The sequence below is a fragment of the Lissotriton helveticus genome, chromosome 6, assembly GCF_964261635.1.
Source record: "Lissotriton helveticus chromosome 6, aLisHel1.1, whole genome shotgun sequence".
Taxonomy (NCBI): domain Eukaryota; kingdom Metazoa; phylum Chordata; class Amphibia; order Caudata; family Salamandridae; genus Lissotriton; species Lissotriton helveticus.
Genome location: NC_136067.1, coordinates 828,740,340 through 828,754,181, shown reverse-complemented (window position 1 = coordinate 828,754,181; position 13,842 = coordinate 828,740,340). Strand labels below are relative to the sequence as shown.

The window sequence follows — 13,842 nt, the reverse complement described above, 5'->3', positions numbered from 1 at the left end:
ACAGCGACTGAAGTCTACGTTGTGATAGAAACAGCGGATACGAGACTTGCTCCCCCTGAACGACTATATGAAATTGTCCTGTTAATTGAAGGTGACATACAGCGTACCGTTAAAGGTGTATTTTGGGAGAATCTGTCTTCTACATATGATATTTTGCTTTCGGAGGCTGACTGGCCCCCACCTTTTGTGCTCGCGGCGCCGCGAGGGGAGGAGGTGATCCTACCCAGTTTCGCGAACACTGTCTCGAAAGAGCATGCGCAGCATTTTGCAGAAGAGTGGGCTCGGGCTCTCGCGCCGGCTCTGTACCGTAACCAATGTGGTTGGGATAAATTGTCGCCTTGCCACGAAATTCCGTTGCGGTCTCAGCCGCAGCCTCAACCTCAATATCCCATTCGGCGTGAAGCAAAATCTTCCGTCGCGGAAATCCTTGAACAATTGGAATATCAGGGAGTTATTGAAACGTGTGTGTCACCGATGAATAATCCCCTTTTTACTGTGAATAAACCTGACGGATCATATCGTTTGGTTTTGGATTACCGGCATTTAAACTCGCATTGCCGTAACTGTGCAGTACAGAATACCCACGGCTCTGCCCTAGTGGATAGTCTCGTGCGTAAGCGTTTCAAGACAACGCTTGACATATCCAATGGTTTTTATGCCCACAGATTGGACAGCCTTAGCTCCCAATGGACCAGTTTTACAAGCGCTGGAGTCCAAAAGCAATTCCGGCGTCTTCCAATGGGCTACAAGAATAGTCCTGGTATATTTACCGCTCGCATTGTCTCTATTCTGGAGGCACTCGACCCTGATGCTTTTTCGTATGTGGATGACATATATCTCACAGACGACGATATTTGGGAGCATCTGTGTCGTGTAAATTCACTTGTTTGCAACTTCGCAGACATGGGTTACAAATTCAACTTTGCAAAATCGCACATTGCTGAACACACAGTGTTGTTTTTGGGCTATGAGCTCAACAATGAAGGTAGAGGTTTAGCTCCTCACTTCTTAGAGAAGTGCGCACAATTGCGCGCACCAACGACACTGAAAAAACTACAGTCTTTACTGGGCTTTTTGAATTTCGGCAGAACTTACATTCCGGAATATGCCCAGCGTATCAAGCCTTTGTATGCTTTGATACAACCAACTTTCTCAAAATCATGCTGGCTGCCTGAGCATTCAGCCATTTTGCAATCCTTGCAGGCTGATCTGCTCGCTTCTAAATATTTACTGACTCGTGATAACCACACCAACCTGGTCATAAGAATAATTCCTGGGACGGTGGGTTTCACGTACCTCACTTTTAATGAAGGTGACACGGTACCTATTGCTTACAAGTCACACTTGTACACTTCGGCTGAGATGCGGTTTCCCACAGTGGAAAGGGTTTTAACTGCTGTACAGATGGCAATTCTAAAGGAACGTGCTCTGTCACAGGGGAAACGCATGCTAGTGGTAACACCCTGTCCTCATTTGGAGGCAGTCACGAAAGCCAGTGTACCAAATTCAAAAGCTTTGCACCCTCGGTGGATTCAGTGGGCTGCGTCATTGTCATCCACGGATGTCATGTTTATTTTTGACGCTTCCTTACGGTCGCAGGAGTTCTTGCAGTATGAATTTGTTCACCCTGCTCCTCTGGCGATGCGACCTTTGGAGGACTTCCATTGCATCATTTACACTGATGGGTCGGCGCAGGTTGCGCATGGCTCTAAACATGCCTACGTTTCCGCATGCGCCATTGTGGTCGGTGCTATGTTGAATGATGAGTTCATTTCCAGGGAGGTACACACGTTGCCCCTGGGCGATTGCACCGCACAATTGGCAGAGCTTCGTGCTCTCTTACTAGCTTTGGAGTACGCAGATCCAAGTGTTACTACTCTAATTGTAAGTGATTCTTACTACTGTGTCCAATCTTACAATGAAAACTTGTTCTTTTGGATTCAAAATGATTTTCATGATTCCAAGGGTAGCACAATAAAACATAAAATGATCTGGGTTCGAGTGGCAGAGCTTAAGGCTATGTTGCCACTCGTTTATGTGATTCATACTCTCGGTCATCAGCGCGTGGGAGTTCACGCTGTTGGCAACTCGCTTGCTGATGAAGCAGCGAAATCAGCAGTATCTACATACTTAGTTGCAGCAGTTACTAGGTCTAAAACCAAGATTGATAGCGACATCTTGGCAGCGGTTGCTGCCTCTGAGATGGGAAGTAAACATCCTTCGGGATTCCCTTCGAAGTATAAATACCACTTAAGTCCCGAAAAGGTTCCTTTTGTGACAATTCCTGAAGTTGGGGATCGGCTGATTCCCAACTCGGATCGCAGAACAGACTTGATTACAGCGGCTCATGAAGGTGTGGCGTCTGCGCATGCGGGCGTCTCAGCCACTGTAACGCAACTACAACAACGTTTCTGGTGGCGGGGACTGTACAAACAGACGCGTGATTATGTCCTTCTTTGTGACATATGCCAGCAGATTAAACCTTCAACTGCTACGCGTCCGCCTCAGACTCAGTTGTACATTTCTAATAAACCACTAGGCTGTGTTTATTTAGATCACTGCGGTCCATTTTCATCTGATACTGCGTATAAATACATCTTAGTAGCAGTTGACTCATGCACACGCTTTGTGTGGGTATGGCCACATCGCAGCGCTGATTCCCGGACTGTCATCAGAGATTTGCGTATCTTTATAGGGATTTTTGCCTGTGGTACCTTCCATTCGGATCAGGGTCCGGCTTTCGCCTCTAAGGCGTATAAGGATGCCATGACTTCGATGGGGGTCCAAGTCAAGTTTTCGTCACCCTACAGACCCGAGGGTAATAGTGTAGTTGAACGAATGAACCGTGATTTAAAGCAATCTTTGACAGCCCGAGTTATAGGCACTGGCAGAAACTGGCTGGCTCACCTCTATGGCGTGCAGCGTGCTCTTAATAATCTCCCTAGAAGGTCTCTGGGTGGGCGGACCCCATACGAAATGCTCTTTGGCATCAAGATGTACGTCCCTGACCTTGACGGTCTAGACTCTGTGGTTCGCGCCACTTCCTTTGACGCAGATGAACATTGCAATGTTTTACAGAATCTACAAAAGACGAGAGACACTCTTGCAAAGGAACATTTGCCCTCCACATCGGATGATGCGTTGCAGATCCCGGTAGTTGGCTGGCTACCCCAAGTTGGAGAACTGGTTCGAGAGAAGATCGACAACAAGAAAGAGTTTGGTCCCTCCTATCGAGCTCCGGTCCCAGTGCTTGGAGTGAAGGGCACAAGAACAGTCATTTTACCACCACTTCCAGGTCGTAAGGAAAACAGGTTTATTTCTATTGACAATGTCAAGATACACAGAGTGGCCGATTCTTCTTAGCATGACACCGGCTGTTTCCTGTCCTTCCATTGTGAGAAATTCAATTATGCCCACTGCTTCTAATAATGAACCTGAGGTGGCCATCGAATTACCTGCTGTTTCCAGTCCATTATTGAATAATTTACCAGGAACTAACCTTGATGAGACAGACTATACATACCCCACTGATTTGTCCATGCCTGACCTGCAAGCTCGTTTAGCCACGGAATCCAGATTTTCATTTGACTCTGCTTCCCTTGCCTCGAAAAAACCCTCTAAAATTGCAGTATATGCTAGCCTGTTTAAAAAACATTTTTTGATACCTCCTTGGATATACATTTGGCTGGTCCTTTTTTCAGTTTACCTTTTTATGTCAATTGGTTTTGTGTTTTATTTTTTTCGCATTATGAATGGACACTATGTCGAGGAGAGAACTTGCATTACTCATTTGAATGGAACTTTGGCCCCACTTTCCTCTTCACATTCTACACACAGATTAAAAAGAGACTTGACTTTGGTTAACATCACAGCGTGGCCTGTTCTGGATGGAATCGCGTGGGATGCAGTTCGTTTTCAGATACATGGTCCAACGGAAGTCGTTAATGTCCCTAATGTACTAAGAGTTAATATGGGGGATGTGGTGAAACAAAACATTCGTTCTGATGATTGGGATGTTAATGCTGTGGAAAGTTTGTTTTCTGATTTGAAATATTATGCTGCTTTTGATGCTGAGGATTTATATTTAGAATCTGCTAATTATGGTGAATTGTTCTGTTACCAACATTATGGCAATCACTTCTTACACAAGACATCTTCCCGAAGGGATGCGGTTAATTTTACTCAGTGGGAACATTGCCCAGCACCAACACAAGGGAGTTCAGAAACGTTTCTTAAAAAGTATACTTATTTCACTGACTTTAATCAGTCCAATCCCGAGTCCTTTTATTTTAAATTTCACAAACAGCCACTGTCCAAGGTTCGACTTACAAATACAAAATTGTTATATTCAAAGGCCTTCCTGGATCAATTAGTTACTGGAGGGTATGAGTTATGGAAGGATACCATAGACCTTAAATCAGTTTGGGGCTCAAGGGCCTGGCAGGTACAAGGCACTGAGGCTTTGCACCGTGCATGTCTCATCCCAAATCATATGTGGTTTTTAAATGAAACCATTTCCCAGACCACGTGCTTTGGATTGGCTACATCTAAAAGGTTAAACACCCCGTCTTTCCCGGAGTTGGAGGAATATGAGAATTGGAGTAATTTTACTAAATTGTCCATTAGAGATATACAGGCTCTGCTTCTGAATTCCTCCTTTAACATTTCCAGTATGAATCCCAAGGGTTGGCTGCTTTGGCACCGTAGTGCTGATTCTTGCCAAAAGAGATTTTTAAATATAACTGACGGTTTTAAGACTGTTAGATCTGATCCCCGTTTTGATTTGAGTCATACTGTCACCTCTTACTCAGTTGGCAAGTTGTGTCAAGCTTGGCTGAAACATTCAACTTTACCTGCGGTTAAGTATCACCTTTCCAAACTGAATGCAGACGTGGATTTGAATGATTTCATTAAGGGCCCAGCTAGTGGCAGGTCGAAAAGGTGGTTATATGGTGTTTACAATGAAATTTGGAAACTCTCACAGATTGAGGCTGCTTCACGCCTTAGGGCTATTGATCAGGCAAATCTTGAGAAAGTGCTTGCAGTGGTTGACAATAGCATTAACGTGCTTTCCTCTAGAATTTACACATTAGATAATATTGTGTCGTCTGTTGTTGATATTGTGCATGATGAAGTGTCTGTATTATACCATGGTCAAAATCAATTACGTTCAATCATGCAGTTTGCATGGACACTACAGACTCTAAAAATGGGTAAAGTTCCCTGGGGATACATGAACGTTTCCTCTTTATTTGCACCGTTTAATTTGACAGACAAACAACGCTTGCTTTCAATGCGTGATGCTTCCTTTTCTATGCTCCATATTGAAAGATTGGAATCTTTACCTTTTTCTGTGGCAGAGACCACTGCTGCTACGTGGCTTATCCACGGTTTAATAACGCTGCCGTTTGCTTTATATAAGTTTTCAAATTGTATGAAATATGTGCCAATAGGTCGTTTTGAACCCTTAGGTAGCGGTTTTCTTCATGAGGTCTGGTCACTCCCATACACATACAGATGTTTCAAGGATGAACAAGAGGTTTATCTAACAGGGGATGAGTGTACTGAGACGCCAGATCATTCTTTAATGTGCAGACACATACAGTTACACGGTTCATGTAACAAGGACCGACCGAATATGGCTTGCGTTTTACAGGGCACGCCAGTTCCTGCTATCATCCCCACGTTTAAATTGTTGGAGAATGGTAGTTATTTAATGCTCAATAATGAAAACTGCTGTGGTTTAATTAAAGGTATAGCTTTCATAGTAACGGTTAGTGAGCGAGTTATTTGCTGCAGAAATGTTCTTTATCCTCCCACACGTGAACATAGGGAGTCTTCCATTTGGCCACAGATACCGACCTTGGGAGCAGAATTCAGCGGCATGGCTAGAATAAGAGCTCTATTGTCCCAGAAAGAGGTGGCCTTGAGCTCGGCCCGTGAAACTTTCGTGCTTCACATTGCTAACACCCGCACGGAGGTTCAGGCTCTTTTAAACACTGATTTGCCCTTGCATTTCGGAGCCATGGTCCGTTCTATCTTTAACGCATCCTCCACAACGGGCCTAGCACATTTTTTTAAAGTTGTTAGCGGTGGTCTCGTGACTTCCTTTGAGAAGATTTTTGGAGTCATCCCTGCTTTCTTCCATTCTATTTTTTCATCCTTGTTTGGAGGGTTCCCGTTTTTGCTTGCATTAGCGGCTGGCGCATTGGTGGTTTTCTGCCTTTTTAAATATGGATGCCCTTCCTGTGCTAGACCACGAACAGCTACTGCTGACGCGGTTTCGCAACCGCATGCTTGATTACTATGGCACACTGCCGTTGGCGACTCTAAGCACGGCGTTTGGATTATCTTTTCGGTTCTCCTATTTCACCTGTGTCCAGCCTGTATTTCGCTGTCTGACCTGTGATTTCCTTTGGGCCATTGATTTGTGTCTCTGCGGACCAGCATCTTCTGACGTCGATTTTAATCAACTGATGAGTCCTATCATTGCTCACGAGTTGGTTTGTTCTGACGAAAGGGTTATGGCCTTGGCGGTGGCACATGGACTAATGGGTCCCTGGGATGTGTTGTCGGCAGCGCAGAATTTCTTGGAACTAAGTTTTCTTGAGAACCCACCGAGCTGTCCTCTGATGGTTATAGAGGATCCGGTGCTGGAAGATCACGTATGTTCCTTTCATCTTTTAAATTGGATGGCTGAACTGTTTTCGGATGAGGACAGTGACTTCCTCCTGGAGGCTGTTGCAGCTTACTTTTCATATACAGTCTTATCATAGACACTGCCTCAAATTGACATGCTGATTGATAGCATTTCCTTGATTTTATTGACTTTTGGTCAAGACATTTTATTTTTGCTTGCCTATTGGCTTGAGCCACATTATATTTGTGGGCTATTTTTTGGCATTAGTTTTTATAATTGAATTTTTATTCATGCTCGTTTATAAATGGATTCTGCTCTCATGTGATGGCACTTCTGTTACCTTATTTAGTCCGTTCTCGGATCATGGGGGGGTGTTGTATAGCTCCTATATATCCTTATATCGTGTTAAGTTAGCATAGGTACATTTCGGATTTAAACGCCATTTTTCCTTTCTTGCAACTTCTGCACACGACCCTTAATTGTTGACTTAGCTTTCAACCTAGTGGTTTGCCGTGGTGTATGTGAGAATAATATGTTATTGCTCTGATATCAGTCTTGTTTAATAAACCATGTCTGCACGGAGAGTGCTGAAGTTTCAGGAGCAACACGATATGGAATTGTTATGAGGTCTGATCTCCACGCCTTCATAGTCATAACACAAGTGCAGCCTTTGCCAACTTGGGCTTGAGGCGGGATTGATATTGCTTTGCACGAGAATTGTTAACACACTTGATGCGGTGCACATGCAGAGAGAGCTGGTGTATGCTGATGTGATTCCTTCATGCTAGGACACTAAGGTATGGGCCCGCCCTAAAACAACCCAAAGAGACCTTCTTAGATAATAATATAATATATGTGTTAGGGAGGGTGAGATATAAGTGTTGTTAACTCTTATTCATTACAGCATGTTAACATGCTGTCACCATTCGCTTTTTATGTCTTAGTAACTATGCTGATAATTTTGCTACTGATAATAAGTATACTTGTATTATCAAAGATACTGCGCCTGAGAAGACGGCATTAGTAAATAAACATTTCAAATGCACATGTGTCTTCTTTACTCCATGTTCTGGTTTGTAATGATAATATAACGAAAGAGTGTTCATGAGTCCCACGTACCCTGAGGTACTGTAAGTTCATGTTCTGGTTTGTCTAAACATTGGGTGTTTGATATGTCCAATGAGACACTGTAGCTAGCTCGGTAAGGGGTGAGTTGGTTGCTAAGGTAAGTTTTGGGACATCCTAATTTGCCGAGGTTCCACTCCTCTGTGCACAGTTCTGTGTGAGTACAGAAACCCTGCAACAGGGGCACGCCTAGGCGCTTGAGGTTGGTGATGTAATCGCCAAGTTCTTTGATGAACTTCACCTGTTCCTCCAGGTACTCAGACTCCAGGAAGTCACAGAGGTGGGGGTCCACGTTGTCAGATGCCACCTTGTGCAGGTCCAGCAGGGCCTGGTTGACGGTCTTCTCCAGCTGCAGGGCAGCCTGCATGGCTACCTAGGTGTTGCTCCACTCGTCACACTCTGGTTTCTTGACATCCTGCTGCACCACGTGCCCACCGCGCTTGTTCTGGTACTTCATGAACTTCTCGGCGTGCTCGCGCTCCTCGTGGCTCTGCTCCTTGAGGTACTTGGCCACGTGGCTCAGTGCCACATTGTCCCGGTCGAAGTAGTAGGCCATGGACTGGTAGCCGTAGGAGGCGTACAGCTCGGTGTTGATCATGCGGTTGATGGCCGCCTCGGACTCGTGGTTGTAGTTCTGGCGCACCTGGGACTCCATGGCGTTGCTGATGGTGTGGTTGTTGGCAATAGATGTAAGTAAATAATGAATAAAGTTTTCAGGAGAGCGCTGGACTCGAAGCCACGTTCCGTTCAATCACTGTTGAAGCTTGGCCACTTTTATTGTATTAACAAAATAATTATTTTTAAGGTGAATTCAATGATGTGAGTATGAAAAGGGGAAGGGACCTCAGTGTTTCTGTATTGCACTGCTTCTTGGAAGAAATAGCAAATACAAACAAAAACAGCTTATTTTCAAACAATGAGCTGTCTGCAAAGAGTGAAACAAAGTCTTTCACGATTTGAAAAATCTTTGCATGTTTGATTAATACAAGTGCTAAACAGCTGTTACTATTCTGCTGCCAGAAGTACTGTTCATGTCCGAATAAATATTTAGTACCCCTGCTGAAAAGTGCTGTACTGCCTCACCGAATGTATTGTAACCCCACTGAGATGTTATTCACTATCTATTAAAAGACTGGTTAAACTGCTGCGAAGTGCTGCTGCTGTCCATTATATGTATAGTAGACCTACTTAGAAGTGTTGGTCTTCTTTATTCTAAGCACAGCAGTTTTGCTGGGACGTGCTGCTACTGTCCAAGTAAAAATCTAGTAGCCCTGATCTGCCGAGAAGCAATGGGATTGTCTGTTACCTACATCACAGTCATGCTGAGAAGTGCTAGCACTCTCCCTCAGGGTATAGCAGAAGTGCTGTTGCTAATAATTGTATATATAATATATCAGCCCCATTAAAAGTACTGGTAATGCGTATTAAAACTGAAGCAGTCCTCCTGAGAAGTGCTGGTACAGTCCACTGTATGTCTGTCTGCCCTGCCGAGAAGTGCTGCTAGATTCCATTTTAAGTGTAGCAGTCCTGTTGAAAGGTGCTGCTTCTGTTCATTGGAGGTTTACCACCCGTATTAAGAAGCATTGGTAATATGTATTAATATGATTTAATCAACACTGAAATTTGCTCACTGGACTGAAGCATCCACTCCAGAAGCTTGTGTTTAACCTCATTGTCACAGGTTATAATCCCTGTGGGCCCACCCAGCTTTTTGTCCTCCAGTCCCAAAGTCGATACAATGAGTACTGTTGAGGTGAGTAACAATAAACATCTTTGTTTCGCTCCAGGATACTCCAAAAAGCGAACCTGTACCTTACATAAGCAAGTCCTATCAAATGTCAACACACAAATATGTCAAGTTAATGACATTGTAATGTTAAAAAAGGGTGAAGAGGCAATAGAAGAAGCAAAAGTCCAAAAGTGATTGCAGAAAAGGTAATGGCATGGGTGCTAGAGTTACGTATAGGTAAGGCAGTATTGTTGGTACTGTCCTTTATGAGTATAGGTGTGCTGTTGAGAAGAGCTGAGAAGCCCTGTAAGAAGAAGTTGTGGTACTGACCCTGTTGAAGGCCTTCAGACAAGGCTTTGCATGAAAAAACTGGCGGGTCTCTCAAAGGGGCGTGGCCAATGTAATTAAGGGCGTGGCTTAAAATCACATACGCAAAAAATCTGTGCTGAGCATAGTGTGCCGCCTGACTGGTATTTTGCTATTTCTGTCATTCCATTCAGATATATCATACAACAAGTAACATTATACCTACAATAAGCCAGAACTATTGGCTTTGTCAATGGTTGTTAGTTGCATAAGATATATAAGCAACAACTATGGCTTTGTTGTATATAATATTGAAAGTGCTTCCATTCTGAAATGACGAGACTGAAAGAACTATAACGAGTCTCTTTGACGTTACATCAGACAGAAAAGGGTGGTACTGCTGAGTTAAGATTTTTTTTCTCAGCCTAAGGGCAAAAATGGAGAGCCTGATAGGGACACGTCTCAGCACCTGCTTTTGGTGAGCAGCAGCAGGGCCCAGACAACTTAAAGCCCTGCCTTCAGCTCTGGTGGAAAGTGCTGGTACTGTACATGCGCAGTAACAATAAGAGTATGCAGGCGCGGTGCGTCCATAGGGGCGTGGGGGCGTAGCACTCCCGCCCGCAGCCGCCCGCAGGAGACACCGAGGGAGAACTGACAATGCATGCCAGTCAGCATGACGTCGGGAGGCGTCATGTTGATTGACATGATTGTCGGCAGGCAGCAACACGAGTGCGCATGCGTGGGGACGGAGGGTGAATTTTATACCCGTGCCCGCGCATGCGCACTTGTGTTCGTGCTTTTTTGCGCATGCCCATTAGGAGCCCTTCGGTCTCCTAATGGGCGTGCTCTGGGCGTAGAGTAACCTGTGCCCCTGCAGCGCCAGGATTGTCTGAAATATGGAAACAATTAGTGAGGACATGGCAGCCTGTTGACACGAGCTGTGCAAAAGAGTGACCACACGCAAGTAAGGAGGAAAAAAGTGTTTTGACGTGTTTTATTTGTTTAAGATGCCCGACAGCACTGCAGTGCTGAAAGAAGAAAAGCGTGCAGTCTTAAGTAAAGAGTGCACCCTGTACGGATGTGTGCAATGTGGCTATTAATCGACCGTAGACAGTGTGAAAAAGTTCAGTGGGGATGTAAATCATAAACTTATAGCCAGTTTCTCGCAGACTCCTGTCAGGTCAGTTTTCCTCCAAAGAGACCACGGATGTTTACAGTAAGGGTAAAATGAATGTGAATATATTAGATGGTGGAGTTGGGGGACCCAGCTTAAACGTGATTGGCCAGTTTCTAAGAGCCGCAGCAAAGGAAATTGAACAGGGAGATTGGGTGCATGGATAGATGCATGAATGATGGATGCAGGTTGGATGGGTGGGTGGATGGATGGATGGGTGGATGCATGAATGAATGATGTATGGATGCAGGATGGGTGGGTGGATGGATGGGTGGATGCATGAATGAATGATGTATGGATGCAGGATGGGTGGGTGGATGGGTGGATGCATGAATGATGTATGGATGGATGCATGGATGCATGCATGATGGATGGATGGGTGGATGCATGAATGAATGATGTATGGATGCAGGATGGGTGGGTGGGTGGATGCATGAATGATGTATGGATGGATGCAAGGTGGTTCGGGCTCGCTCGCTGCGGTGCAATATGCAAATTAGTTTACGCCTCACCACTTTCAAATGTCACCAGCCGCCCCTGAGAGTATGGTACCCATGGTGTGAGCCTCCAGTACTAATGTAGTGGTGACATGTTGGGTGCCTCGGGTTGATTCCATGTAGTGCCTGTCCTGTTGTGTATTAATCCTGTACTTAGGGTGACGATGCATCCCAGGTGTACTGCAACAATCCTAGTTCTCTGATGTCTGCCAGCGCAACTTTTTGTAAATAAAATGCATGTCGCGATTTTGTGCGGGAACCGAGTTAGCTTCTGCAGTATCGACAAAAGGATGCCTTTTCCTCGGCCCCTCTCTCAAGACCAGGCTGAAGACTACACTGTTATAAAAAGGGCTCTACTTCTAAATGCATTGCACAGTACATTTCTTTTGTGTTTTTTTTACAAACAACCCCTAACAGGTTCTGATCTCTGCTCCTGCTATATGCCATTGCCATGTGTCTTCTTTCAGGATATCCTTGAGGACAGAATACACAATCCAGTGAGCTTAAATCCTATTGTGTTTTAAGCAATGGTGCTGGCCCAGTACGCATTAAAATGCACCATCTACGAGCTTTCCACACATATCGTGGGGGGTACCCACTCCCATGAGTGACTATAAATCATAGTATGTGTTTTTCAATATTACTTTTCCAAATGATTTTTTCAAAAACCTCGTTTAACCTTTCATGTTCTCAAAATCCCCCAACAAAAATTCCTAACCCTGTGTATTTTTTTTATATGTTCAACTTATTACCAGAGACTGTCACAACATATTTTGAAAATGCAGCATTTCTCTGGATCATGGGTACTCGCAAACATTTGCCCAGGGGACACAAAGTACGGTCTGTGGTGTGACCGAGGGCCACCCTGATGCCAGCAGGGTGGCAATAGGGGGTCTGGGTGGGTCAAGTATTGTGTAAGGAGGTCTATAAAATGTCAAATACGTAGGCAAGCATTTCTTTGCAGGTTAATAAATGCTTGCCCGTTTATTTAACATTTCTTTCTGAATATAAATGCTCAGCAACTAGACAGTAGCATGCTGCTGTTCATCAAGGCGGCTGCATGTAAAGGCCAAGAGGGCCGCAGATGGCCTCCGGGCCGTAATGTGGGTATCACTGCTCTAGATGTTCAAGAACATTTTGGGAGAGAACAGTGGTGGTCAAGGCATTACTGGTGGGTAGATGTTAAGGCAGCAGGGGTGGAAGGTGATATTGTCCCAGCCATCTCCCTTCCACAGTCGTTCAGCAGGGTGTCCTGTGACACTGTACTACAGAAAGGCAGAGAATGCATGCGCTCATTGGATGGAAGTTGAGATTCAGTGGCGTTGAAATTAAAGAAACAACCCGACAATAATGTTGCCTTTCCAGACCAAGTAAATAAAAATGTGTCAACAAATATAACCTCAGTTAGCTTAGTATTTTTTAAATAAAACACATCACAGCGCTATGCTGTTCCTGAAGATTCAAGGAGTGATGAAGCGGTGTATTGGTGTTGATTAAACTGGTGTATGTGAGTATTTTTGATGTATGATAAGTTTTCTCTTTATCAACTCTACCCTCCCCCCCAGTTAAATTTTTTGTATAAAGTGAATAATGACTTTCACTAAGTAGAGTTTTTTTTAGCACACAGAACTGAGTTGTCAAGTCGGAATACGTTTTCTTTCCGTTCTTGTTTTATTTTTCTGAACCCCCCTTCCCCAGCCCACCCACTTTTGCATAGTGTGAAGCTGGCATAGCTTTTAAAAATATAAAAGAAGCATAAAGGGAGCCTGTGTAGTTGGCATGTTCCCACACCGACACAAAGCTTGAAGGATGCAACCAGTCAGTCAGGCCTCAGTGACAATTCTACATAAATGCCAGTGCTTAATTTGTGCCAGTGATTTCCAGTGCTCGGCACTGGCAATTAATTGTCAGCACCCGCGCTTGGGACAGTCTGCCACAAGGTGGTGTTCTCCGGCTAATGTAGAGGTAACCACAACAACAGTTGAATATTAATTCACCATACATTAAAAATTACTATTACCTGCTCCCCAAACCTTTCTTATAGCTTTGGTGGCCTGAAATAGTCCAAATTGACACACGTGTAGGAGTGTGATGGTTAGTAGTTGTGTTGATACTGTCATTGGCAGCATGGCAGGAGCAACGGGGGTGCAGGCTGCAGTGGCCTCCTGGCAAGAGCCCTGGTACTTATTATTTTTTTTTTAATTAAGCACTGATGTGCACATATCCTCATAGAACCCACATATATCCCTTCCCTGATGCCAGATTTCCTATGACAGAACTTCAGGGACGACACTCCTGAGTTACAGCAGAGAAAGTAATTCCAGCAGCTGGAGGTTCTGCTGGACTCCCTGTAGGAAATGCAGGGTGATAC

General features: G+C 44.5%; 1 protein-coding gene and 1 pseudogene across 5 annotated transcripts in view; one reads left to right on the top strand and one right to left on the bottom strand.

The window, feature by feature from the left end:
• SOBP (sine oculis binding protein homolog) overlaps nt 1–13,842 on the top strand; it is a 389,000-nt gene that overhangs the window by 342,352 nt on the left and 32,806 nt on the right. The window lies entirely within an intron of this gene.
• Nucleotides 7,952–8,476, bottom strand: LOC144761556 (ferritin heavy chain B pseudogene; annotated as a pseudogene).